Source organism: Sorex araneus, chromosome 1, assembly GCF_027595985.1.
Source record: "Sorex araneus isolate mSorAra2 chromosome 1, mSorAra2.pri, whole genome shotgun sequence".
NCBI lineage: Eukaryota > Metazoa > Chordata > Mammalia > Eulipotyphla > Soricidae > Sorex > Sorex araneus.
In genome coordinates this window covers 245,537,713-245,565,110 of record NC_073302.1, presented here as the reverse complement: position 1 = coordinate 245,565,110, position 27,398 = coordinate 245,537,713, and the positions used below count along the sequence as shown (strand labels likewise).

Genomic DNA, 27,398 nt, shown 5'->3' with positions numbered 1-27,398 from the left:
TCGAGCTTCCTACACTGAGTGCTGCTTCCCAGCTCCAGGGCGCGTCTCCTGAGGCCACATGCATCATCTCATCCAGAAGATTCAGAGCCCACACATGGTGCATCAGCTCGCATTGCAGCCTCAGGCACACAGTGAGCACTCTGAAAATGCAGTGAGGACATGGACAGATGGATCCAGAAACAAATGATGTACAGAGCCTGAGAATTCTGTCCCCTTCTCTGAGTTTACCCCTAACACACTTGAGTACAGGGCCAGAGCGACAGTACAGGAATTAAGGCACTTGCCTTGCACAAATATTCAACCCCAGGTACCATGCACAGTTCCCCAAGCAACTCCAGGAATTCCTGAGCATAGATTCAAGAGTATTCCCTAAGCACAGCTGGGATTACTGTGCATCCTACTGAACTACAAAGGCTTTGAGCAAGACAAGCAATACTTTACATTTGCAAAAACTCCTTTGCTGGAGAAAAAAACTTTGAAGAACTGATCTGGGGGAGTCCCGTGCTGCCAGTGTCTCCTAAGTCAGGGCCTCTTCAACTTTTTCTCTTGAAACCCCCTTCCACCTGAGAAATACAGCAATGAAGGATTGCCAGCAAGCCCTTAGATTCAGGTTGCAGTTGATTTTGAATGCATATTTACTTGGTCCTTGCCTGTTCAGAAATGTTTTGTGTTTGCCAAACGTTTTACGACACGATCCCCTAGTGGGATTAGGACTCACAGTTTAAGAAGTGAGGTCCCAGGCACCCTTTATTAAAAAATTTATTTTATTTTATTTTTTTAATTGAATCACCATGAAACACACAGTTACAAAGCTGTTCATGATCAGGTTTTAGTCATACAGTGATTCAACACCTTTCCTTCTACCAGTGTCCATTTCCCACCACCAATGACCCCAGTTTCCTTCCTGCCAATCCCCTTCATCAGCCTGCCTCTCTGACTCTTTGACAGGAACTTTCCTTCTCTCTCTCTCTCTCTCTCTCTCTCTCTCTCTCTCTCTCTCTCTCTCTCTCTCTCTTTCCCCTGCTCCCCATATCACCCCCACCTCTGGGCACTATGGTCTGCAACACAGATACTAAGAGGTTATCTACTTTCTGCACACAGTTCCTCATTTCCAGCTATCTTTGTCATCATAGTCCCTTCTCCATCCCAATTCTCAGGCAGTCTTGAAATGGACCCACCCAGCACACTGGGGGAGAATTTCATCCTGAGGTAGCAAAGCCCAGAGCTTTGGTTTCTTCAGCTATTTGTGTGAATTCTACTGAGCCTGGTCTGCTGGGGTCTGTAGTGGGTCTCTACATATCTGACACCTAGCCCAGGGCCATGGGGGTGTGAAGGGATCACCCAGGAAGCCAGCACAGGCTGAGAGGAGGTAGAACCAGCTGGATTGTTCAACATTATGCACAATGAAATACTATTCAGCTATAAGAAAAGACAAAAGAGTCATGCCATTGACTTCTATGTGGATGGAACTAGAGATTATCCTGCAGAGTCCGGTGAGTCAGAAGAAAGGGGTAGGCAGAAAGATCTCTCTCAAACGCGGGATATAAAAGACTCAAAGGCAACAGGAATTGAGCATGATCTTTAGTAGGAAGTTTACCACAGAATAGTAGGGAGGGTTAGGATGGGGATGGGGGGAACACAATAGGACACTGGTGGAGGGACGCTGGCCCTCGGGAGGATAGTGCTGGAATGTTTCACACATAAAACTCAATCAGTAACAGCACTGTAAATCACTGTGCCTACATAAAATAAAGGCTTGCTCTTCAAGTCCGAGTTCTCTCTTGAATAGGTATCTTGCTTGCTAGTCCATATATTTCTTTGCTTTATTTATTCCATCCTGGAGAAGCCTATCTCTAGAACATTATCTTCCTCTTTCTCTCCCCTCACATCTCTCTACGCAAGTTTCATTCAATAAAAACTATCTTACTTCACTAATAATATCAATAACAATAAATTGATGGGAGAGGGTGGTGACAAAGAGTATCAAGAAGGACAGGGGAAGTCTTTTGGAATGGGTGATGGAGTTCACCTCCATATAACTTGTATTTCTCTGGGTAGACTATAAAATTTACCTGCCTGGTTGTTAGATGTGTGTTACTAAATAAGTTCAAGTAGTGATTCATACATTTTCTTTTTTCAAAAACACATCCGCTAAATTAAGCTATGTTGTGGCTGGTGCAGAATCAGTTGCTGGGGACAAAGAGAGAAGATGGCCTTTGAGGTCAAGCAGAGACATTTGGTCCCTGAGACATAGGTAGACTTATTAGATCCAGAGGAAGAGGGAATTCACTATGCCCTGGAAAGACAAACAGGACTCTTAGAGGAGGGAACATTTGGTCAGATTTCCACAGTGATTCCTAAAAGAGTAGTCTTTACGTCCTTCTTGTAAGATGGTTGATCCCTGCTCTTTTTTAGAGCAAAAGGAAAAAAGGAGAATAGCAGCTAGTGTTGACAGAGTGACCTCTCAGAGCTCAGTGCCCTAAATGCGTGGTCATGCTTCATGCTTGCCACAGCCCCATAGAGATGGTGATTGCTCCTGTTAGAGAAGGGAGCTAAGGTTTAAACAATCAGCCCAGGGTTGTACTGGTTGTACTTCCATGAGCTGAGGACCCAGAACTACATGGATTCTTTGCCATAGGCCACATTTCCCTGGCCACTGGCGCTGGTGTGCCTGTGTCTCAAGGTTCTACGCTCTCATCAGAACCTTTCAGCTCTGACCTCATGTTCCTGCAAACACACACTCTTTAGTACATTTTCATTCAAGACTGCAGATATTCCTCGGTCAAACTGAGAAATTGGAAATGTCTCTTGAGTTCCTTAACATCTTTTTGTTTGTTTATGTACCACACTTGGTGGTGTTCTGGGCTTGCTCCTGGCTCTGTGTCTAGGAATCACTCCTGGTGGTGCTGGAAAACCCTATATGGTTCTAGGGATCAAGCCTGGGTTGACTGAATGCAAGGCAAGCACGCTACTCACTGAACCATTTCTCCAGCCCCAAGTTATTTAAGATTATGAGGGAAGTTTTAGGAGCAGGAACAGCACCAGGTTGGACTAGGCTCCTCTTGCCTGTGAGAGAGCACTGACCTTGAGCTCTTGTGTGAAGAGATAAGGATGAAAAATGATTTGTGTTTGTTCATGAGGGACACATAGTCCCATGAAGAAAACTGGTTCTGCTTTTTAACAACTTTACTAGACAAAATTCTTTAAAAGTATTGTCCTCAGGGTGTGATGGGCACAGAGAGAAGGGCCCATCTCTCCTGGAGAAAGCTCATTGACCACCAAAGCTACACCTAATGAAAATGTCCTGCAAAGTGAGGTAAGCAGGAGAGTAGTGGTGTGTGTGTGTGTGTGTGTGTGTGTGTGTGTGTGTGTGTGTGTGTGAGAGAGAGAGAGAGAGAGAGAGAGATGGGGCCTGAGGGAGGAAAGCAGGGAAGACAGTTCTAGAGAGAGAGCCTGGGGGAGGTGGGGGGGGGGAGGTTCCTTTCCAGGAACATCTCAGTGAGCGAAGCTCTCCTGGCCATCCTAAAGTCAGGGAGTCATGCTGACTTTTGGTAATACAGCTGCCACTTCTCTTTCCCAAAAACAACCCTATTCAGCCCAGAAGTCACCTCAGGGAGTTGGTGGGAATGCAGCTTCCTCCTTAAATCACCGCTTCCCGTCTAGGAGAGAGAGCCCTGCCAAATGAGGAGAGAAGTGGACGTGTTCAAGTTAGGAAAGGGAGGTGGCTTCAGTGTGAAATCGTCCCACAAAGTCTCAAAGTGAGTAAGTGACTAGTCCAAAAAGAGAAGTAATACCCCTCTAGGCTTAGTTGGGTCTAACTAATCTATAGGAGAAGCACAAGTCATCTAACATTTCAACCATTGTGCTTCAAGCCTTTGACATCTGCAGGCCAGCAGCTATGCCAAGGTGGTTCTCAGTCTTTCTACAGCTGCAGCCTGGCACCAGTGGTCAAAGAATGCTGATTTAAACAACAGGAAGACTCCTGTAAAAAGCTTGAGATGCAACTTTTTGAAAAAAAACTTACAGCTAGTGTGAATGAAGAGAGAAGAGGAGTTTCTTCTGTGTGTTGCAAGAATGGCAACAACCCCTCAGCTTACCTTTTCCCTGGGTTAGACCCATACTTTCATTCTCCCAGTCTAAGTGAGCACAAAGACATTGCAGCCATCCCACAAGCCTCGTCCGCATGCTAATGATCCACTCTTTCTATGTAAACACAGCCTTTTTATTTTTTAATTTATTTATTTGATTTATAGTACTTTAAGAATGGTTTTTCACGGACATAATTCCAACACTACACCCATCACCAATGTACCCATCTCCCTCCCCCAAGGATCCTAGTCCCTTCTCATTTGGCTTTTGTGGCTGTGGAGATGGTACAGAACACTGGAGTATGTGGGAGCCCCAGGTTTGATTCTCAGCACTGCATGGTCTCCCAAGCACCACCTGCAATAACCCCCAAACTATGCCAGGTACTTCCACTCCTCACTAAAATATTAGGCTTCATATGCACACATACATATGTACACAAAGAATCAGGAAGCAATGTACTATGGAGAAAAGATGCTTGATTTCTTACCTAATCATTGCTATACTTTTTGCACATGTTACTTAAAGTTTCTGAGTTTTAGGGTCTTCATATGTAAAAGGGATTTGTTAGTAATGCAATCACAGTGCTCACTCCATAGAGATGAGTTAGGAGTGAGACAAAGTGTTTAAAGTACAAATAACTGAGACTGGAGGGAAGGAAGGAGGTAAGGGAGGGAAAGAAGGAGGGAAAGGAGTGAGGAAAGAAGGAGGGAAAGGAGTGAGGAAGTAAGGAGGGAAAGGAGTGAGGAAGGAAGAAAGGATGGAGGGAGGGAAGGAGGGAGGGAAGGAGGGAGGGAAGGAGGGAGGGAGGGAGGGAGGGAAGGAGGGAGGGAAGGAGGGAGGGAGGGAGGGAAGGAGGGAGGGAAGGAGGGAGGGAGGGAGGGAGGGAGGAAAAGAAGGAAGGAAGGAAGGAAGGAAGGAAGGAAGGAAGGAAGGAAGGAAGGAAGGAAGGAAGGAAGGAAGGAAACATAAGGAGAAAAGGAAGAAGAAAAAGAACAAACTAAAAATAAACAAGGAAAAAAACTAAAGTATTCACAAAATTATCTTGGGGAGCAAATTTAACTTCCACTATAAAATGTATGAAATATTTTATACAGTTCTCTCTAAAATTCATGTACTTGATAATATGTATGTCATGAGGAAAGGGAAAAAACCTAGATTTTACACCTGTGCTTTATCTTCAGATGTTCTCAGAATGTTTGCTTTGACTTACTTTGACTCTTGCACAATATTTCTCATCCTGAGTCTTTGAAGTCATGGTTTCAAGGGTATGACAAAACTGGTGTATTACCAGTAAAAAGTCAAAAAGGACCTGAATATTGGCTAATCTCAGACTGAGTAGTCAAGGGGCCACAGCCTTAGTGGGCTTAGTCTTAACTGGAAAGTACCTTTTTAACAGTTGAGGAAGTGTGGTTAGAATGAGAAAATATAAAGTAATTTTAAGAAATGCCTTGCCACACCCAGTATAAGGCCTGAAAAGAAAAGAGTTTTAGTGTCTATGATAAAGGCAGTTGGCTATGCCGCCCTACCGAGATGTACTGACTGTTGGTGGACTAATTCTGCCTGTACTTTACCTTGTCTGCGCCCTCACTCCCTGGTCTTCGAGGCACTTTATCAATTATAGTTTGAGATGGAAAAACACTGAAACAATGTGCAGCAGATAAGTGCATATATTTGCAATGACAATAGCAATTTCTTTTTATTAATAATGTGACCTCATACAAAAAAATGAACCTAAAGATAAATCAAAGAGGGGAGAGATAGTACAGGGGATAAAGCACTTGCTTTGCCTGTGACTGAACTGTGTTTGATTTCTAGAATAGGGTTTAGCTTATGGTTCCTTGAGCACTTCCAGGAGTGCTCCCTGAGCACAGAGCCACGAGTCAGCCCTGAACATGACAGGACTAGGACCCCCAAAACATAACAAAAGCAAATAGGAAAAAATTTTAAAATTTAGGCAGTAAATTTGGATAATTTGATGAATTATACTTTTCTTCAATGTGTTGGAAGTCCAATTTGAAGGGAAAATATAAAACAAGATCGATTTACAGTGGGAGACTCTATATTAGTTTTTTCCCCTTTAATTACACAAGCAGGCTAGTTTAATACTCTTATCACGGTACTTTAAAATATTTTTTATTTAAAAAATTGCATCATTTATTTCTTTTTTGAATATGTTTGATATACCAGCAATACCCCCTAAGGTTGTGTTGGGATCAAAAATGTGGCATCAGAAAGTCATTTAATATTCAAAACATAAAGGAGAATTCAGACTTGTGATTAGAAAACAACTAGTGGATCATGTAAGAAGATAAAGTTCAGTTTAAACAGGCATGGTTTGCATGTATTTTTAAAAAAACTGAATATGAAATTAGAAAAAGTTGAAGTGTGAATCCCAGCCCTGGCACGTACTGGCTCTGTAGCACTGAATTCTGACTGAACCTCAATTTGTTAGTCTAAGAAGCTGACAACATTAACTACATGCACTTTTGTGTGAAAATAAAAGTGCAAATACATGTCAAGTGCTTGGCATGGCATCTAACAAATAGTAAGGATTCAGTAAATCAGCAGTGATGGGGAATGTGGAAAAGTGAAATACGCATATAGACCAGAAAAATGAAGGAAAGGAAGGAGAAAGGGACCCCAAGAACAGACTGAGGACAAACAAAGCACTTTCCCTGGTTTGGAGACATGGCCGGGGTTTCAGAGAGTTAAAGAGACGTGCGTAGGCTCTGCATTTAGTAGAAGGCTGGGGTGTGAATCCAAACTTGCCTCCAAATTTGCTTTGTTACCTTTATGATGAAAACTGCAGATACTGAGACTCACAAGCTTTATGAAACTGATTTTACATTGGAGGAAAAATTGAGACAGAAGTGCTAGAAGTACAATGAAGATGAGGATAGTTGTAGGGGTGGGAGAAAAACTGTTATCATCACAAGACAGGTTAAGAGTTGCAATGCTTCTCTCTGGGATCACAGGAAAGAGAAGATCAGGGGTATTCTGATAAATATTCACAGCCTGAAGATGTATCTAACAAAATTTAATTAAGACAGAAAGCTGCAAAAACTTAAGTAAGGCTTTGTGGTAGAAAATGTACACTGGTGGGGCCGAAGTAATAGCACAGCAGGTAGGACATTTGCCTTGCATGCGGCCAATCCAGGTTCGATTCCCAGCATCCCATATGGTACCCTGAGCACTGCTGGGGGTAATTCCTGAGTGCAGAGCCAGGAGTAACCCTGTGCATCACTGGATGTGACCCAAACCCCCCTCCCCGGGGCCGGAGCGATAGCACAGCGGGTAGGGCGTTTGCCTTGCACGTGGTCGACCCGGGTTCGATCCCTGGCATCCCATATGGTCCCCCAAGCACCGCCAGGAGTAATTCCTGAGTGCAAAGCCAGGAGTAACCCCTGAGCATCGCTGGGTGTGACCCAAAAAGCAAAAAAAAAACCAAAAAACCCAAAAAAGAGAAAATGTACACTGGTGAAGGGACGGTGTTGGAACATTACATTACTGAAGCCAAATTATAAACAACTTCGTAACAGTGTATCTCACTGTGATTCAATTTTTAAAAACTAATATAAAACAACTAAAGAAATGTAAAAACAAGCACATAAAATGTTAAAGAATCAAAGAAAAATATTCACAACTTAAAAGACAATAAAGAAAGGAGAAATCTGAACATCCCTCACAGGTTACCATACTAACCCATCTTTCCAAAATGAAATTTTTTTGTGTGTTTTGCCAAGAATAGAATCCAATTCTCCTGCAAGCAAGACATGTACTTTATTGTTGTGCTACATCCTTGGACTAGAAGAGAACTTTTCAAATGCTTATAAAGCAATGGAAATGACAGAAATTTGATTTTATGTTATTCGGAGGAAAGGGGCTAAACAATAGAAAGCTGCATACTCTCATTGATTCCCTCACTTTTAACTTTGCTCCCTCACTTTTCCTCACATTTTGACTTTGCTTATATTAGGCACAAGTATTTCACTGTTGTGTCTCCAGGTGAAGGTAAGGTGAGCCAATGATACCAGGGTATCAACATTTAAAAATGTTCCACTTGAGGCTAACAAAGATGCAAACCTCATTCTAAATGTTGTCTGTGGGTGGCAAAGAGGAAGAAGGTGAAAATTTTATATAAACACCTTTATGTAAGGATTTTTGAGGGGTGTCATGGCTGGAAGTGCTCTGGAGGTGCCAGGAGCATGTGTTTCTGGGCATCAATCCCTCGGCTCCTGCAGGCCAAACACACATTCCAACCTTTGAGCCATCTCCCAGCCCCTGCGTAAGTCTTTCTTTCCTTCAAACATTTGGATCAAACAGTTTAGATAAATTTTGGTGAAAATTATTAGACTGAGGAATGAAAATGCAGGGCATTATTTAGATGTAAAATAATTATTTTATGCATTCATTTCCCTCTTGAAACTATTGAGCCAAAATAGGGATGTGATCCAGGACCGGGTAAGTGGAGGACCTGGGATGGATCCCCAGTAACTCAGGAGGAAAAATAAAAAAGGTGTGGGGAGGAAGTTACATAGAGATTGCAATTCACATGCATCATTAAGTTGCCTACTGATATTTGAGATCTTGGCTTTGGCCTTTCTGCTTATTGGGAACATAGTTCTTTTTTCCAGTTTTCTCAGCCAGTGTGTGTGTATGTATGTGTGTGTGTGTGTGTGTGTGTGTGAGAGAGAGAGAGAGAGAGAGAGAGAGAGAGAGAAAGAGAGAGAGAGAGAAAGAGAAAAAGAGAGCCCCAGTAATCCACAGTCCATATAACTGACGCTGAATTAAAGCAAGAATCAATGCTGCAACCACAGAGCTGTGGCTTTGCTAGTTCCTCAATTTAACATCTTAGCTTTTCCTTCCGCCAGAAACAACTGACCATATTTGAGAAACTTCTAAACGGGGCTGATGCAGCTGTGGCTCTAGAGCTGACCAAAATTTATTTTAACTAAGTAGATCATTTTTAACCTCTTAAAATTAAACACCTTGAATTGTTTTAATTGAAACCATCTTTCATTTTTTCACAGTGCTGAGGACCTGATATTTGGGCATTATCATATAATTATAAATATCTGTGCTTAGGTCTGAATACTAAGTGATTGAATTTGTTTGAGTCTATTGCTCACAATAATTAGAGAATGTGAATGTCACCTGACTGAAAGTATTCTTTTTAAGATTAAGAACTTGTCAAAGCTTTTGAGGCTAGCGATCATGTTGTGGGAATAAAGCTTATACTTTGCTTAGAAACCAAATACTGAATCCAATATGTAAAAGGGCTGAGTTAATACGGATGATGATGAGAGATAAGAGCCTATTAAATGTAAGCAATTATAAAACAGTTGCATTTATTTAGAATACCTTAATATTGGGGGCTAAACTCTCAGACTCAAATAAAAATAGGCACCATAGACTGTTGGCTATTTATTCCAGAAAGCCTTCTGGAATTGGGAAATTAATAAGAAACTTATTCAGTTATAGAAAATTAAATAAAATAGGTGAACATATTAGCTTGCCTTCAAATATAAAGCTTATGGCAATAATTACCTCATGGTTTTATTGGGAAAAATTAGCACTTTCATTTGGTTAACACATTTTGGAAAATTCCCTATTTAAAGTGAACAATATATTAATAGAGCTGTAATATTAGGGTGATACATTGAAACTCCTGTTCCACACACCATAACTCCTCACTCCCTCCCTAACTGCTTGCAGTATCTTGCCAGATAGTTGATTGGGAAATCACTAGGAAGACTGATGTAATAACTGAAATTGACAAACCAAAACAACAGGAACAGTCTAGCTTAGAAGGAAGTTGAATCAGGAGACAACCGAGGGAAGCAAAAGAGAAATGCCAGCCAGGGAAACAAAGTGGGTACAGCAGCTGCAGGGAGATGCCCAGAGATGCCCAGCATCTCGCCAGGAGGTCTTAGAACTTCATAAGAACTTCATAATCAAACATGAACACTTGCATCTAAGAAGGGCATTGACATCTGACAAGCAGGGACACTAGAAACTCTGGGAGTTGATGGACAATGATTAGTTTAATGCTCGTGGGCACAGATTTTGATGTTTGCTCTTGTTGAATATGCTGATGGAATCAATTATTTCATTCCATTATTCTGTTGAGTTGGGAAAGAGCAATGCATTTCTCAACTGGGGCCAAATGGCCCTCCTGTGCAACCACAAGATATTTAAAGGGGGGCACATGTGAAAATCTCAAAAATGGAGAGGGGACCAAGGTATAAGAGTATAAGAGTAGGAGGCCAAAGGGTAGAGTGCGGGATGGGGGGATCACAGGAAGGAAATAAGTCAGAAGGGAGACATGGTCTGGAAAAGGTTGAGAAGCACTGACAAAAATGCTATTTGAAAGACAGGTTAATGAAAGCAATACATACTCTGCTGTAAACTATGCTACTAGTCATAAAGTTCAATGTCTTTACCATCTTTGACTTTTCATAAACTCTCAAGGGATATTTTAAGGCCCCGGATGTGGCTCAGAGGGTGAGCACCTACCTTGCAGACATGAGGCCGTGTGGGGCAGGGACCAAAAGAACATATTTCCTGTAGTGGGGCTTAAAAAGTGGCCAAGCACTTCACAAATAAAGAAGAAAGCAATTAGAGAAACAATTGGAGCGAAAAGAAGTGAAACAGCATGGAACTTTCTAGTGGCTTGTGGTCATTTGTGCCCCAAATGCTCATAGCTAAGTGGGGTGAGAGGGAACATCTAGAGTAAAGGAAATGATGAGATAAGGCTGAGATATGATTGAGACATCTTTATGAAGGCACACAATTCTTTTTTTTTATTTTTTAAAAATTTATTTTAGCATCTAGAGGTTGGAGAAATGCTACATGGGTTAAGGGGCTTCCTGACTCAAGTTCAATCCACAGCAAAACATATGGCCCACCTAAGCACTGCTAAGAGTAATCCCTGAGCACAGAAGGGTGTGACCCCAAAGCTAAAATACACTTAAAAAAATAAGTTTAGCATGTAAGTTTCAAAAAGATTGGTTTGCTTATTTGGAGTAAAAACATATTAAGATAAAATTAAACTAAAGGAAGGCACACAATTCTTTGGTGAAATTATACATAAATTAAAAGAAGAAAGGAAATGCCATTTGATGGCAAACATAATATAGTCTACATGAATGATGGTTTATAATGCTGAATACCTAAAACCAATATAATATTACAAACTAATATTGCCTCTACTAAAAAATTTAAAAGAAAATAGTTCTGCATTCTTTTACTACATAAACCTCGCAATTATGTCTGCTACTGGTTAAAAAATTAAAATTAAATATTACACTGGGGATGTGGTTTGGTGGATCTTGCATGTATGGGATACTGAGTTCCATCCCAGGCAAAACACACACACACACACACACACACACAAGCACACACACACACAAGCACACATAGAGCTTCTGAGTTTACCACAGATTTCTTTCTTCTGTCTCTGTCCCTCTTAAAATTGTGAGTACCAAGATCTCTTCAGTCAACTTTAGAAATAAAAGTTTTTAATTATCTACATTACGTTGTAGTAGGAATAATATGTTGGCATGGACTAGAAATCCTGGCTCCACCCATGACCAACTACCCTATGACATGGGCCAGTTCTCTCAGTAATCTAAGACCATTCTTAAGCTCTAAAGCCATGGAGAATATTCAATGACTCAATGCTGTGATGCATGAGGAGAGGCTGCCCCTAATAAGCACTGACACATACTAAATGCTACGATTATCTTTCCTGTCCTCTCCAGTTTAAAAAGATACATTTGAATGAGATCTGACTTGTTGGCTTCCCACTTCCACCCAGCATCCAGAGGAAGACTTAGATGTGAAGTCAAGACAATGATGTTATTTCTCAAAGTCCTGATTATTTCAAAGTATAATTTATAAAGGTGGTCACATTTTTAATTAAATGTTATTGATTCACCGTGAGATATAGTTACAAGTTTTCACGACTGAGATACAATCACACAATAATCAAACACCCATCCCTCCACCAGTGCACATTCCCCACCACCAATATCCCCAATAAACCACCCACTTTCCCACCCTCCCCCTGTCTCCATGGCAGACAGCATTCCCCAATACTCTCTCTCTACTTTTGGGCATTATGGTTTGCAATGCAGATACTGAGAGGTTATCATGTTTGGTCCTTTATCTACTTTCGGCACACATCTCCCATCCCAACTGATTCCTCCAACCATCGTTTTCTTAGTGAAGGGTGATCCCATCTTAAAGTGATAAAGAAAAGCACCTCTAGGAATGCTCATAAAAGCCCCTGCCCCCAGCAGAGCTCTATTGCTCGAAGCTAAGCTGGTTGATAGAGTGACGTCCAGACCATTCTTCCCTTGTCACTGGGCAGCTAGAATAAAGGGGAATGGATAGTTTATAACATATCAGATTGATGCTTTAACAACTGAAACTCAATTTCACCTAAGACATATTTTCTACTTTAATTTAATTTTCTCCTTTTTTTTTTATTCCTGCCCAAATCTAATAAAAGTAACACAGGTCATTCATATCCTGATTTATTTTATCCTCATTAATATTTTTACTTAGACCAGGAGCATATTTTTAAAAAACTTATTGTTATTTCTCCCCTTTAAGCCCACATTTTTTTGCTAGTTAAAAGCTATTTAGATGATGCATAAAACAATAGCAACAGTCACATTTTACAACTTCCAGAAATTCACCTTCATTGGTAAACAGCTAACTACCCACCCCCGGCAAAAAGAAACCCAGCTAACCCCATTCAAGTGTGCCTGTGCAGATGTTCTTTCATTTAATAGAAACCAGTAATTTATATATAATAGAAACCAGTTGTATATAAATGTGAAATCAAGATGTCCTGAGTAGATAAGCCACCTTTACTTATTTAACAAGATCTTTTTTTTTTTTAACTTGCCCTGGGGAACAACTTGAGAAAGAGTTGCTATTCTTGACTAAGAAGAATTTGGTGGTGCAGAGATGAGATGTAGCTCAAACTAGAGCACATGTCAGGTGTGTGCATATCCTGGCTTCTATCCCCAGCACAAGCTCTGTCCCCAAACTGGTGTTCTCTTTTAGCTAATAAAATAATCCATTTTCAGCCCAAATGGCTTGACTGTTTACCACTGCTCAGAGGTTTTCAGTATGCTCAATGATTATCACAAATACACCTGATACGACAAGGTCCAAAGCCTGCTTCAATTAAAGTTTCTGAAAAAAAATCTTATCACCATCTTATAGGAATGAGTAAAGTAGAACTTTCTTCCCTTATAATAGGCATTCATATGGCCAAACACCTAACAAATTGTTCAGATCACTGTACAACAACAGTACCATTAAGCAACACAAATTGCTTTTATTTTTAGAGAAATGACAGAGAAGAGGCAGCATCTAAGTCCCTGCGGTTCTCAGCACATCCATTAAAAACCCTTGGCGCCAAAATCACTCCAATACCCAGTGTCACCTCGGTGACACATGACTCACAAGGCCAACACAGCCACTAGAGCCCCTCAGAGAAGTGTTTTAGAAAAAAAACAAAACCACGGGAGCTAAAATTAAACCAATCCCATTAGACCAATGGGGAGAACAACTTAAATGATCAATAGGCACTTTCCTGAAAACATTTAAAAGTAGATAAAATCACAGTAAATAGCCTCCTGAAATAAAGTGATAGAAATAAATCAGACAAGGTCTGGTGTCAAGGTGGGGTGAACCCTGGTTCTGTGGGGTGGGGGGCTGGGATCATTGTGGATCTTAGAGAAGAAGCAACCCCAGCGGGCTGAGGGACCCGCTCACCCAAGTTGGGTGAGGTTCTGTCAATCACACCGGGCACCCCAGGTTCCAGGCTTGATGACATACAATCCAAGTGGAACCACAGGCTGCAACCATGGTCCGCAGAAATAGCCCTGCCTTACAAGCAGTGTCAAAAATATGCAGAATTGATCAGAAAGATTAAAAAAAAAGTTTTACCTTGCAGAAATGCTGTCTTTAGTGGCAGTGGCGTGACTCCAGAAACCCCTTCGTTCTGATCTGCAGAACAACTGTGTCAACCCAGGGCTGTGGTCACAAAGCAGGAAGTTAAGTCGAATGACAAATCATCACCCAGGAAAGAAATAGATTTTGTCTTTATAAGGACATTTTACTTAACTTTTTTTTTTCATGTCCCCTCCCCGGCAAAAATCACCTGACGAAACAGGTCACACTGAAATTCAGAAGTCCCTTACCACTTCCTCTTCACACACATGCCTCTCTCTTCCCTTTCTGCTCGAGCTGGCCGTAGCATGAGGCTACTGAAACCTGTCTGATTGCAGAGAGCAAGGCCAGGTCGGCCAGCTAGCTGCCTGTACACCTTTCTCTGGTTCCTGTGGCAAAAAGCCAAGCCCGGGTGCCTCAATACTTACCATAAAGACAAACAAATTATTCCATTTTCAGTGAGAGCCCAGGAAAAGGTGGCAGAACACCTGAAGCAAACAAGCAGGATTTCCTTGGGAAAGCTCCGCCCCAGCCGAAACCAAACCTCTCCTAAAAGTCCCCTAACAATGCTCTTCTTGGAGCAAACCAAACAAAGTGATCTCCTCTAAGGGTGGGGAGGGCCTGAAGAGGAAGGTCACTATATTATTTACTTATTCTTTTATTTATAGAACGCTATGTCTCAGGATCTCTTTAACCCAATTCAAGATTTCAATTATTTAGACGTTTTCTATAAAGAGCACTTGGAGATGACACAGGCAGTTGTGAGTGTTAAAGGGGTAGCTCAATTCCCTCCGACACACGAGATTTCATTTTGGAATGCAGAGTTTACAAACCTGACAAGAGGGAATAAACAAAGCAAAGCTCAACACCTTTATTCTATGCCTAAAACCCAGATGCGGAGGCCGAGAGCCAATTCCCACCCCTGTAAGTGCTCAAGTGCTCACGGTCCCTGGGGAGGTTGTGTAGCACTATAGAAAGTTTAGGCTGCACATTGAGCACAGTGTCCCCTGAGTCATCGGGGACTGAGCGACTCCAGCAGCAGGCCTGCTTTAAGAGGACATAGGTCTGGGCTCCAGGTCTTCCTGACTGTGAGCTAAAATTCTTGCTACTTCCCTTCACTTCTGTATTTTGCTAGGGCCCTGGGCCCCTGCCAGTGGGTAGCAGAGCCCTTCCATCAACATTTTAAATTTTGTACCTCCTGCGCTGTGCTCAAAGGCCAGGGAGCTCCTTCCAGTGATGCTTGGCTAACAGGACTGGACCATTCAATGCCTGGCAATGTAGGGCTGCTCGTACCCAGCAGGGCTGGTGGCCACCGGGGCCACGCCAGTGATACTGGAGGGCATCAGAGCTACACTGGGCACTGTTCAGGGGAATCAGGTGGTGCTTTGGATTGAACTCAGGGCCTCACATGGGCAAGTGGCAAGCAAATGTTCCAAGCCTTTGAGCTATCTTGCTGGGCTTGGAAAGTTGCTGGGATACTTTCTTTGCTCCTTTGACTTCTCTTCTAGAAAGTGCCTGACTCGGAGGTCCAGTGTTAAACCGAACTTCTTGGTCTATCTGCTCTTCAGACTGTGGTCTGGCAGCTTCTTGGCCCAGACCCCACAGGGGCGTTCTTGAGGAAGAGGCCAGCAGAGGAAAGGGAAGAAGGACTGGGGGCCGTCCACGGCAGAAGCAGTTTACCTCACAGGAAACGGATTTGTCTGGGGAGGAGGAGGCTGGGGGGTGGGAGGGGGTGTGAATGGAATCTTCTATTGTATGATGGTCTCCCAGGTCTATGTTGCAGAGACCCTTAGGTTTTCCCAGGACACAGGAGTAGCAGTCACGATCCATGGTGACAGTGTCACACAGCAGAGCCTTGGTACTGGGAGGTTTCACACCCCTGGGGATAGTCATGACTTGGGGCCATGTGGGAGGACTCTGCATGGAAGAGCCTCAAGATCTTAAAGGTAAAAGGGCATAAGGTGACTTAATCTTTCTAACTGGTTTGTGTACTTGGGGCGTGGGGAAAGAATGAAGGAGAAGCTGCCCCAGTTCAGTTCCCTGGAGAGGGGGGGAGAGCAGCAAATTCTGCTGCTATGGGTGCCTGGTCAATGTAGAGTAACAGGAGCTATCTAGAAAGAAAAACAAGAATAGTTGCGCTCAATAACTATTTGAGCATCTGTTTGCGGAAACACTGGGAATGCTACTATGTATAATGGGAGCCGGGAGATAGCTCAGTGTTAGGGCCACATACCTGGCATACACCAGGACCTGGGTTCAAACCTCAGCACCACCTAGACCCCTGAGCATTGCTGAGTGTTGCCCTGGAAGTCTTTGAGCACCACCCAGTGTCCCTGGTGGTCTCTGGCACCATGACCTCGGACCCTAGCACCAAACTACCTATCTGGTTGGCCAAGTATCACTAGGATCATCCCCAAATTCTAAGATCTTGGGATCCCCTCTAACAAAAATAAATAAATATATATTTTTTAAATGTCTTATGGCTTGGCTTCCCATAAATTAGGCCTTGGGTTTGATTCCCTAGCACCACACATTGACAAAATGTTGAAGACATATTTACTGTTCTCAAGCAGTGCAGAGTTTTGTAGGGGAGAAAGACCATATATGTAATTACATGCCAGCTACCAGAAAGGGGAGGTAAAGGCAGGGTAATGATGAGGCAGGGGCAGATGTGAGCAGGGGTGACGTGTTTGGATGGAAACCTGCCGAATGAGGTCTCGCAGCTAAAAGGACTTAGGATTCCAGACAAAGTCTATATGGCAGAAGATAAAAGCCACTGAACTGTGCAGCCACCCACTTAGAGACGTCCTCTTCTCTGGCACTGCATCAAGCCCACAGGAGCCACCTGCCACCATCAGTGCCCCACATCTCTTTATCTGCCTCTCCCAAGGGTGGGCAGTTTGGTCTTAAACCAAGGCTTTCTCAGAGAGGAGGGTTTTATCTCTCCATGCTTAGAATGACTTGTACATCGTGATAACAGGCAGAACACCATCTCAGGGTCCTTCTATTATTTTTATGTCATTGATAGGCCAAGCACCCCTGCTGGCTGGCACCCCAGTGACCTCTCCTATTCCCCCTCCTGATGCCTACATGCCTCCCCTGCTACCTGCCTAACCCACATCACATGGATCTAGATTTTGCTTTCCTCTCCCCCCCACCCCTCTCCTCCTCCAGGGCTGCTCCAAAGTCCCACAGCCCAATCTCTCAGAGCACATCAGCTGTGATTCTCATGCAAATAAAATATTGGACCCAAGGGCACAAGGCTACCTGACCTGGCTCAAGTAGAACAAGGAGACCTTGGTAAATGGGATTAGGCAAAAAGTCAATAGCCCTTTCCCACTCTGTTGGCAGGAACTGCTTTGCTGAGGCGACGGATATGTTAAAACGGAATGTGCAGGGCTGTGGTTGCTGTTTGGGAGAGCCCACTCTGGCACTCTCACATCCTTGAGTGCAATACCTGGTAACCGAGACTGTGGACCCCTCGCTGCTCCCCTCTATACCCCACTCCCTTCATAACACCAAGGAAAGAAAAGGAGAGAGATGAATTTGCAAAAGAATAACAACAAGCAGAACCTATCTTATACATCCCTTTGGTCTTTGCTAGCAATGTGCCTCCAGGGCAAACAACAGAGTTTAAGAGACTTTACATGGAAGAAGTGCATCGAAAACTCCTCATCCTCCACAGATGTCCTGATGATGACCTAAGGCTCCATTCTGTTTATTCCAGAACCTACATCCAGTTTTTCAAGAAACAGGTAAAGCTTACCCAGTCCTTCCTTCTACTAGTATAAATACTCTCTAGAACAAAGGGAAAGCGAGGTGGATCGACCTGGACATTGCTCCTACCTTCCCTGTACTCCAGGTGGCAAGAAAAAGTCTGTCTCTTCTTGGGCTGGTGCAATAGCACAACGGGTAGGGCATTTGCCTTGCACGCGGCTGACCCAGGTTCGATTCCCAGCATCCCATATGGTCCCCTGAGCACTGTCAGGTGGTAATTCCTGAGTGCAAAAGCCAGGAGTAACCCCTATGCATCGCCGGGTGTGACCCAAAAAGCAAAAAAGCAAAAAAAAAAGTCTTTCTCTTCTTACAAAAGCTGGTAGGACACTATTTGATTTTCTGGCACATGGAGCAGTAGACTGGATTGTGAAGTTTGCCTTCGGAAACACAACCTCTGGATAGTATAAACATAAGTAATTTGACTTCAAATTGCTTCTCAGAAGTGCTTTAATATTAAATCACTTTTATGAAATCCTGAGAGTAAGGCATTTTAACCCACATATGTGCTCTTTTCTGAATGCATCAAATTACTCATCTTAATATCAAAGAGATCACAGACTCCAAGAATTAGACAATTATTCCAAGTTATCTCCTCTTCCTGAGAATCTTTCTAGACTCCTGCATCCAAGAGACGGGATCATTTTGATTAAGATAATCCAATCTGTGAAGCATCCATTTCCTTATTTACTTTCTTTACTCAAGTCACCTTTACCTTCTCCCTTTTTGATTTTTTTTCTTAATTTTGGGGAAAGAAGTTGTAGCCACACCCAGCTGTGCTCAGTGATCACTTCTGAAGGGACTCGGGTGCACGGGATAGAACCCAGGACAGCCACATGTAAGGCAAAAGCCTTACCCACATACTACTGCTCTAATCCCTCCTTTTTTTTTATCTTAGCAGATGAAGTTTTCTCCATCCATTCATGGTCAACAGATCCTCATTTTAATCTATCTTTTTTTAAGTTGGGTCTTCCTAGCAGTGTTCAAGAGGTATGGGGACCACTTCCAGGGATATTCAGCCAACCAGGCGACGAGGGTCAATGCTTAAACCCAAAGCTGCAGAAATGATCAGACTTGAAGTAGCAGGAACCACCAGAGCTCTGGATATTTGGGATCATTAGGGCCAACCCAACAGTGCTAAGGGGCTTCCAGGACCACACTCAGTGGTGCTCATCAGGTCATGTGTGCCAGAGTTGAAATTCAAGTCCAGGACATACAAAACACAGGTCCCTGATTGCTCCCGAGACACTAAATTTTTTATCTATATTTCCTGAAATGTCATCAGAATTTTTTTCCCCGCTGATGACATTGTTCTGATAATGCCAAACATTAGCCAAGCAGCACAAATGCTGGCCGACTTCGACCACGAGTGTGGAAAGGTCGGACTGCAGCTGAATCTCAACAAAACGATGTTTATGAAAAATGGACTAGACCCTGACGTTCCATTTGCTCTCAATGAAATGAACATCTCCGAGTGCCACAGCTATGTGTACCTGGGTTGAGAACTCAACACGACCCAGGAAGGACTTGGCGCCAGAACTGCGCAGGAGGAAGAGAGCAGCGTGGAATGCCTTTAAGAGCATCGAAGAAGTGGTTAAGAGGACAAAGGACCTCTGACTCTGGGCACATCTTTTCAACTCCACCGTTCTTCCTGCACTAACATACGCCTCAGAGACCTGGGCCCTACACAAACAAGATGAGAACAATATCCATGTATCCCAAAGAGGAATCGAAAGAGTCATGCTAGGAGTATCACGTTTCACTCAAGTGAGAGAAGGAATATGGAGTTCCGACCTCTGTTGACGGTCAAGAATCAGGTCAAGAATCAGGGACGCTGTCTCATTTGCCAAGGCATCAAAACCCAGGTGGGCTGGACACGTAATGCGATTCAGAGATGACCACTGGACTAGAGCTGTTACCGACTGGATTCCATGGGACGTTAAAAGACCGAGTGGCTGCCCACCAATGACATGGTCAGACTTCTTGGTCAAAACCATGAATGAACAATTTGAGGCTTTTCCTGTTCCTGGATCGAGCAGATATCACTGGGCTACACTCGCACTCGCACGTGACAGGGACAAATAGAGATGTTACTGGGGCCTGCTTGAGCAAATCGAAGATCAATGGGATGACAAGTGACAAGTGACATGTGATACCTCCTGAAATATCTCACTTTTTCCTATCTTGGGGCAGGAGTGATAGTACAGTGTGGAGGGCGCTGGCCTTGCATATAATCAACCTAGGCTCAATCTCTGGCACCCTATATATTCCCCCGAGCACCACCAGGAGTAATTACTCAATGTAGGGCCAGGAGTAAACCCTGAGCATATCTGGATATAGTCCAAAATGCCAAAAAGAAAATGTATCCTAGATTTTAAGTCTTCTAGCATCTTTAATCTCTTACATTCCACCAACTTCTTCTTTGCAAAGAAGAACAAATAAATCCTGTGGGATTTGTATAAAGGGGAAAAAATAACCAATTCATTCAGGTTATTCTATTGATAACCTGAATGACCCTTCATGGTTAAGGAGGGAAAGCTATGAAGGTGAGCCCAGGCCCGGTGAAGAATGTTCACTGTTGTCAAGGACACAGGCTGAAAAGGCGGGGCACTCAGAACTATGGCAGAGGAAAGTAGAGCACCTGTGGGATGCAGGTCATCCATCCAGACAGCAGGTGTGGGAAGCATGCAGAGAGAGCAGGGCAGTGATTGGGGCAAAGGTAGCAGCTGGTTTTCTGCAGTCAACCCCCAGCTTGTCTGCTGCACAAGCAGTGTGACTTGGCAAAGACAGTTTTATTTTCCAGGCTGGTCTCCTCAACGGTACCAGATGTGAACAGTGTCTATTTTATAGGGTTGGCGTAAGTATTTAAGTGAGTGAATATTAGAGAACATGGACCAGTGCCTGACACATAGTAAGCATGATGGAGTCTTGAATAGTCTTTGATATTTACAGCAAGCTCTGAAATAGACCTGTCACATATTGTGACCAATTCCTTTATTGGTCACAATAACATATGAATCAAGTGCTATTATTATTTTCTTCAAGTTTAAAAAAATTGTCTTTATTTTGTGTATGTGTGTGTGTGCAAGGGGGTGGGAGAGGAATTCACATTTAACTGTAGTCAGGGCTTACTCCTTGCTCTGTGTTCAAGCATTACTCCTGGTGCTGTTTAGGGTGCTGACCATAAGTGTGTCAGGGCTTGAACCCAGGTTGGTCACATTCAGGGCAAGCACCTTACCTGTTGCATTATCTCTCCAGCCTTTTCCAATCTTTAAATAAAGATTATTGAGACCTGAATTACATATTATAAAATTTATTTCTTAAATAATATCTCTAGGTGGCTTTATTCAGTGTATTTGGGAGAGAGTGGGGCTTGGGTTACACCTGGCAGTGCTTAAGAGCTACTTTTGGCAGTATTTGGGGGACTTTATGAGAAATCAGGTTGACCACATGCAAGACAAGTACCTTATCCCTTTCCAGATACATTTTCAGTGCACTGACAGAGTCAGGCAACCACTATAATGCATAATGCCACATCTTATGTGGGGTTCTAGGGATCAAACCAGGGTTGGCTGTGTGAAAGGCACCTGTCTTAAACCTACTACATTCTATCTAGCCTTTGTTTTGTTAACTTTTGAACATTATACCTGGAACATTATACCTGGAACTTTTAAGATATTGCTGAATGATATAATGAAAAGGATGAAGATCTGAAGGAGGAGTTGAAAAGGAATAAAAAACATTCTCTCGTCACAAGACAAAATCTCACAGGGAAGAGAAAGCAAGTCATGTCTGAAACTGTGCTAAAGGCTGAGTATTGCCGAAACTTGTACTGTGAGTAGAAGGGAGAGGAAAGGTACAGAGAAAGAAAAGGCTGACTGCAAGTTCCCAAGTTTGATGCCTGATCCTGGAAAAAAAAAATGAGTGTGCATGTTTTACACTGGAATTACTACATCCCAACCTGGGGAGTTCAATTCTTTTTTTGTTTTTACTTCCACTTCATGGGATTTTTCTCCTCTTTCTGGAGAAGTCTTCATTCTTTCCTAAGTGTGTTATCATTTATCTCTTTCCTTTTAATAAAACTTCTTTGCTTCACTAAATAAGGAAAATAAGAGGAAGAGGACAAAAAGGAGACAAAGAAGAAGAAGAAGAAGAAGAAATGGCTGAAGGTGGAGAGGGAGAAAGGAAAAGGAAAAACAATTCAGAGAGAGATCAGACCACAGTGGCCTTGTCACTGTGTTGAGAAGTCTGGGTTTGAGTCTGCAAGGCATGAGGGTCTGTGTTTGCTCCTCAAGACTGCTAGGACAAAGTACCACAAACCAGGCAGCTTCCAGGAAGAGAAATGAATCATCTCAAAGTTCTGACGTGTTAAGACTGAAATCAAGATGTCAGCAGGGTTGCTTCTGCCTGAGGGTTGTGCAGGAGGCTGCTTTCTGCCTCTCTCAGCTTCTGATGGCAATCTGTGGTGTTCTTAGCTGGTAGAGATACATCACTCAGACTCTGCTGTGTCCAAATTTCCCCTTTTTGTGAGGAGACAGTCTGATCTCATCTTAACATGATCATTTGTAAATATCCTATTTCTATTTCCTTTTTGGTTTTTGCACCACACCCAAAGGTGCTCAGAAGCTACTCCTGGCATAGTGCTCTCGGGGTTCCAACCTAGGTCTGTTGCCTGCAAAGCAGGCACTCAGCCCATTGATCTACCTCTCCAGCCCACTAATAACCTATATTTATAAATAAGATCATTTCACAGGCATTGAATGAACCTTTGTATTACAGTATTTTCTTGGACCAGATTTATAATTCATAATGGTCTGAAATATAAAGTCATAAAATCAGATAAATTTAAGGATGAAATGAATAAGACAGCAAGGATTGGTGTAGGGATGGGGAGGAATAAGATCAAACCATTTCCAAGGCTGTTATTCATTCTTGTGCTCTTCAAATTCTGTCCTCTGAGACTGGAGCCATAGCACAGCTATCCAGATAGGGCATTTGCCCTGCATGCGGCTGACCTGGGTTCGATTCCTCTGTCTGTCTCGGAGAGCCTGACAAGCTACTGAGAGTATCTCGCCCGCACGGCAGAGCCTGGCAAGCTACCCGTGGCCTATTCAATATGCCAAAAATAGTAACAAGAAGTCTTGACCACAGCACAAGACATTGTGTGGTGGGGAGACAAGGGAGGGAGCGAGGTAAATACTGGAGATGACTGGTTGACAGAAAGGACAAAAGAAGGACCAACTAGGGGGAGTAGGATCAAAGGTGATTTCCCACTTACAGCCAGGGAATTGGACAGTTGTAGCACAGCGTTTGAAAGATGGGAAAGCCAGCCGCACAGCTTTGGAGAGGACTGTAGATTTAGCAAAGACATCTTAATTTCCTTAATTCTCCCCCGGCTGCTCTCAGATGTACCTACAGAACTTTACTATCTCCAATATCCTTGCTTTAGGCAACACTTGAAGCTGTTATCCATTCTTGCGCTCTTCAAATTCTGTCCTCTGAGACTGGAGCCATAGCACAGCGGGTAAGGCATTTGCCTTGCATTCAGCCGACCCGGGTTTTATTCCTCTGTCCCTCTTGGAGAGCCCGGCAAGCTACTGAGAGTATAATGATAAACAATGGGACAACAGTGCTATAGAGACAATCTGTTAATATTAAATGTAAAGCAGCAATTCTATTTTGCCATTCTACAATTATCTCAAACATGTAAAATTGCCCTCTGACAGCTTTCCTTGTTTCCTTAGTTGAGGATGGACCATTCCTTGACTCCTCCTCTTTTCTTCATTTCCACACAAGTTCAAAGTTGCATCCCATTTTCTCTTCCTCGTCTTTCCCAATTCTGTGCTTTGCTTTACCTGATCTTTCTTGGATAGACCCAATCACCATCCTCCTGGCCTTTGGGCCTGCTTCCGGGTAAGGAGTGGCCCCATACTCAGTCATACTCAGAGCTTACTCCTGGCTCTGTACTCAGTGATTACTCTCCGTGGTGCTTAGAGGGTCATAATCAGTGCAAGGGATCAAACCAGAGTTGGCTGTGCACAAGGCAAATCCCTCAACCTCTGTACTCTCCAGCCCTAGACTTGCTGCCTGACTCCTGATTTCCTGCCTCTCTGCTCTTTCATCCATCCTGCACATCACCACCACATCACTCTTCATTAAGCTATACCTTCCATCTACCATGGTCTTATTAATTACTTGTCTGAGGTTACTTATCACTTCCTGGCTAATGTTCATTCTGCCTGCATCCATCTTTCAAGCCTCGTCCTAATGACATCAGCCCCAGTGCTCTCCAGCTGCTCTGTGGGCACTTCAGATGCACCCAGTACCCATGGCATGATGCCTATCAGATTCCTCTCTTCCTGCTCTGTAAATCTGAATCATTCTCCCAGAACCAAGAACAAGACTTCCCATCATCTATGAGCTCCAGTACAAAATGGAAATGTGGGCCTTTGGTTCAAAAACAATTAAGGATTCCTAGACGATGACTGCAGAGCACTAAGCCTAGTGTGACGCCCTTCGGAACACGGGGTTCAGTCTGCCGAGCTTAGGCTGAAAGTGCCTGCAGCTGGCCCTAGCAACAGCAACAAAAAGTTCCTTTACCACCTGTCTTCCTTTTTCCTTCTCAAACCCAAAGTGCATAGTGCTTCTTCATAAGTCACTCTTGCCATTTGCTGTCTGTCACCTCTGTCAGTTGATCTCTATGACTGTAATATCTATCTATTTGTAAGATCTTTATTCATTTACCAAGCTCTTATTGGGAGTATACTATGTGACAGAAAATAAATAAAAATCTTCATGAACACTCAAGGATTTCTCCATCTGGGAGGTTATTGGACTTGCTGAGGTTACTGTGACAAGTACTGATAGAGGCACAGTGGTCATCAAAGACAGGGAATGGGGTGGTGGGCTGGAAGGCTTCCTAGCAGACATATAGGTGAGTCTCTAAAGGTTTGAAGGAGCTGGTGAGGAAAAGATGGGGGAAGAGTGCAGAAGGGCATTTCAGAAAGAGGGACCTGCATACGTGATGAGTTTGGGGATGCTATGTGTATCTCAAGTGGAATGTCAGTTTCCGGACTACAGGAATTGAGTTGTCTTAACACCCGGTTCAATTTATTTCTCATAATACAAATTCAATGAATATTTATTTGTTAAGAAGTCAAATTGATTTTATAAATAATATGGCACATAAAAGTTGAATCAGGGAGATGGCTCAAAGGGCTGGAGTTCATACCTTATATATGAGAGCCCTGGTTTCAATCACTGGTAATGCATAGTCCGCTGAGCACCACCAAAAGTGACCCTAAGCACCAAATTAGGAATATCTCCTAAGTACCTCCATGTGTGGGCCCCAAAACCAATAAAAATATGATTAAGTAAAAAATTTGATTTGAGAGTTCTCCCTGTAAGCATGCTAACCAGAGCATTGATCTGTGGAGTACTTGATGCAGGCAGGCAGGCAGAGAGGGAAAGCCCCTTGAAAGGTAATGGTAGTAAATCTCCTGGGAAGTAATAGCTGGACCACATGGAGAACTGGTGCCAGTGCCAGTCCATGACAGACCCTGAGGAGGCTGGATCCCTACAGAGATGAGAGACCAATTAAGAACCTGAAAAAGATTCATCAAAAATATTCATCAAAGCTGTTCCTTTGACACCTGGCCAACCCCCAACCCCCACCTCTGTCAGAAAACTCCAGATTAAGGCATCCTTAAGAATACACATATAGGGGCTGGAGCAATAGCACACGGGTAGGACATTTGCCTTACACACGGCTGACTTGGGTTCAATTCCCAGCATCCCATATGGTCCCCTGAGCACCACCAGGAGTTAATTCCTGAGTGCTTGAGCAATGAGTAATCCCTGTGCATCGCTGGGTGTGACCCAAAAATAAAAAAAGAGAATACACACACACACACACACATATATATATAGTGGATATATATACACATACACACACACACACATATATATACATATATATATATGTATATATATATATATGGCCTCTCCTTTCCTGCAAAAAGCAAATTCTTTCCAATCTGAGTAGGTGGCTGCCCAAAAAATTGGGTGATGGGGATCCAGTGGGGCCCACCGACATCATACTTATACAAACACTGAATTATACTGATTTAAAATCTGTTTAATGCTAATTTTATATCAATGAACATTAACTAGAGCTTTTTTTTTTATCAGATAGAACAAACAAACATAAAGGAAGAAGGCTGTTCTGAGCTACAAATTTCACTTTTACAAAATGTCAAGCACATGAGAATGTTATCTCCTATGTTATATTCCTATTAAAATATTCCTATTTCAATTAAAGAATTGGATTCATCATGCAATCCAGACTGACCATTTCAAAAGAAAATACATAACGTTATAATAACTCCCTAGGTATTCACCACCATAACCCAGTTATACTAGTAAAGTCATTAAAAAAGATGTGGATGACATGAATGTAGACTTTCAACTCTCCACGATGTAGATACAATGTTTTCTAAGCTTTCATGAAAAAATGGGTAGCTGTTGCTGAAATCCTGAATGAGACACTCTCAAACACCAAGAACACAAATGCTAGTACAGAGATTGTGCAAATAAAAAATAATGTAGAGGGAAATGTAATACAATGGAAACCCATTAAAACCTTTCAAAAGTGTAACATAAAAAAGTAAGAAGAACTATTTGAAGAACACGGTCCATAGAAAAATGGAAGATCTGGAATGAGAAATCTTAAAGACAAATCTTGATTCCAATACATGCTAATAGATTTTGTGTGAGGCACGTTCCCTGTCCTTAGCTATACTTACATGTAAACTGAAGAAAAGGCCACTGTCTCACTGGATGACTTTGCATTTAGAAAAAAAGTTGAAGGCCACACTTAGCAGTGCTCAGGGGTTACTCCTGGCTCTGTGCTCAGGGGTCGCTCCTGGCTGTACTTGGGGACCCATGTGATACAGGATTGAACCTGACTTCCTGGATCCAAATAATTTCTTCTGCCCTCTTGGGCTATCTTCCCATCCCTCACAGGACAGCACTGAAGAATTAGTGATACAAATAACATTAACATGTGGAAGTTCTAGTGTTAATATCAAATTATACTTGAATCTAAGTTGCTAAATTGTTATTTATAGAAAATAACCAAATATTGAATTGGAAATCCACAATTAATACTTCTAGAAAACTCCTGATTTAGGTTACATTTTCTCCATTTTTAAGTAAGGAAACTAAAGTTCAGAAAAAAAATGTTTGTTTTTAGTATTTATCTGCAGCTGTAATATGAAAATATTTCCACATAAGTTCTCCATTCTTTAAATAGAGATCTGAATCAGTTGCTAACTCTTTGCATACCAGGCCAAAGGAGAGTCAGTGTAAAACTTGAGTGAAGTCATGATACCATTTCCTTATTTCAACCACTCATCTATAAAGTATAGATATAATTGTATAATCAAGTGCCATGGAAGACACAAAACTAACACAGGTTAAAAAGGTCACAGTGAACTTAGGCAATAGAGAGTATAGCAATGAAATCAATAGATTCATCTAGTGATAGAGAAATGGGATGGAGT

General features: G+C 42.6%; 1 protein-coding gene across 3 annotated transcripts in view; it reads right to left on the bottom strand.

Moving 5' to 3' along the window:
- Positions 1 to 27,398, bottom strand: part of LCP1 (lymphocyte cytosolic protein 1) — a 102,455-nt gene that overhangs the window by 52,015 nt on the left and 23,042 nt on the right. For 2 of the 3 annotated variants that reach the window (XM_004604575.2, XM_055138306.1), the window contains exon 2: positions 14,059 to 14,145. The exons of the other annotated variant lie outside the window; for it this stretch is intronic. The gene's annotated coding sequence lies outside the window, so the exon portion shown is untranslated. The remainder of the gene's footprint in view (positions 1 to 14,058; positions 14,146 to 27,398) is intronic. 3 annotated transcript variants of the gene reach the window in all.